Source organism: Cynoglossus semilaevis, chromosome 13 (genome assembly GCF_000523025.1).
Source record: "Cynoglossus semilaevis isolate Cse_v1.0 chromosome 13, Cse_v1.0, whole genome shotgun sequence".
Lineage (NCBI taxonomy): Eukaryota > Metazoa > Chordata > Actinopteri > Pleuronectiformes > Cynoglossidae > Cynoglossus > Cynoglossus semilaevis.
This window is the reverse complement of record NC_024319.1, coordinates 6107662-6109726: the sequence shown is the minus strand read 5'-3', so window position 1 is coordinate 6109726 and position 2065 is coordinate 6107662. Positions and strand designations below refer to the sequence as shown.

The 2065-nt window shown below is 38.8% G+C and overlaps 1 long non-coding RNA gene across 1 annotated transcript in view; it reads right to left on the bottom strand.

Moving 5' to 3' along the window:
• LOC103388303 (uncharacterized) overlaps window positions 1-2065 on the bottom strand; it is a 68285-nt gene that overhangs the window by 11255 nt on the left and 54965 nt on the right. The gene's annotated exons all lie outside the window — the stretch shown is intronic.

Below are 2065 nucleotides of genomic sequence, written 5' to 3'. Positions count from 1 at the left end.
GAAGAGGATTGTGGCTGCAAGTGGCACCCAGTCACCACACTCACTGATTTTCGAGATTCCTGTTCAAATACAAGGGAGAAGGGCGAGGTGTGGCAGCGATGAGCATTGCCTCACTTGTGATGGCGCTGTGTCACACACTGACTGAAGCAGGTGGTGAATAGTACATCAATAAAAGGCAGTCACGTGCGGTGAGGTTCATGGCTGGTGAGGCATTGACTCCTCCAGAGTCAGATTTACAATTGCAAGAACCGAAAAAGAGTGAAGCGAAGAGAAATAAGATCTTATTTCGTTATTCATCCAACACCATGCACCTGGTAATGCTTCATATCCCATCAGCATTCCACTGCCTCCCCTGACTACACGTCACTGAAAAGGCATAGGCCGAGTTTGAATTTTGCGTCGGGGGGACAAACATTTTAACGTGCTAAAGATTTAAAGTGCTTGTTGTCATGTGCGCAGTAAGGAAACGCATTGTCCTTTACAATGAAATTAAGGCTTTACTGTCCACACCGCTGTGTATTATAACTATTCTGTGACATAGGCTATTACACATATATACAGACAACAGTACCATGAAGCCAAACTACACAGTGCATCACACATGATACAAATATTTGTTTCTTTTGCAGAGCTCCTTCAACTTGTACTCTCCACAGCAGGAGGCAGAGCTGATACTACTGAGTGGGAGCTACAACGGGATTGGAATCACTTCCCTGGGAGCTCACTGGGGGGAGTTAGTCGTAACCTTTGAATCTGAACCAACTGATTCAGGATAAACATCAGATGGCGACACATCATTATTCAGTAAAAAACTGCCCAATGATCTGGATCACAACTTTGTATTTAACAATGAAGTTTAAATGATTGTGAACGATTCAATGATGTCACACTCTCACTACAGGTATGTTTGAAAATCGTATCATCATACGAAGAAATAGAATAATTAAAGTAAATGATCTGCTTCTAAACTTCTGGTCAGTAATATGTCAGATTTTATATATATATATATGTATATTACATTAAACTGTGTTATTTCAATAAAGTTCTTTTGTTTGCTGACATTGTTTCTTGGAATTTTGATATTTCACCAATGTACTACTACTTTTTACCTGTGGTATACAGAGTAAACTTAAAGTAGTTTCCACTTTATTGCAGCCGGATGAGGGTAATTTAATTTTCCAATTAAATATTGCTGATCAAATTGTGAGTAAAACATTGATATCAATGTCTAATGACAAGCCATCCCAGAAAATAAATAAATACATATATATAACCCTCTCCTCGTGCCATGAAGAAGCAAAGGAAGATGGATTGGTGGTAAATGTTCTTACAAGAATGCCACAACACGCAGCATTACAGGTCATTCCTGTATGGCCACTTTTATTGTATGACAGAGACGAACGTATACGAAAAGGAAGTAAGAAATGTTTTTGGTAAGTTAAACTAAATCTTGTTTACATTGTTCCAGCCTAGCCTTGTTTTGCTCAGGTCATGCTTGTCAAGGTAGAAAGTGAAAGCTAACCAACACATCTCAATGTTTAAAACATACTCTTTAAATATGGGGTTTCCACCCAAACACCCAAAAACCTGCTCTGCCGTGTTTTGCTCAGGTCATGCTGGTCAAGATAGAAGGTGAAACCTAACCAACACATCGCAATGTTTAAAACAGTCTTTAGCTGTATGACAGAGACGAATGTATGATTGGCTTGAAAGTTACTGGTTTAAGTTTACGAAAAGCAAGTACTGTTTCTGATAAGTGGAACAAAATGGGGTTTTATGGGGTTTCCACCCAAACACCCAAAAACCTGCTCTGCCTTGTTTTGCTCAGGTCATGCTGGTCAAGATTGACATTGGTCTACAATTCTCTTCAGTTGATTGCTTTTAAAACCTAGCTGAAATATAATCATCTTAATTAACCACAGTAACCCAATAACATAATAATGACAAAGAACTTTATTTTTCTTTTTACCTTGAACAGGAGGAATGTGACCAAACAACTAGACTTGTGATCACACACCTTTTCAAGGTGTTTTCTCTTATGGGAGCCAAAAGAAAAACCAGTTGG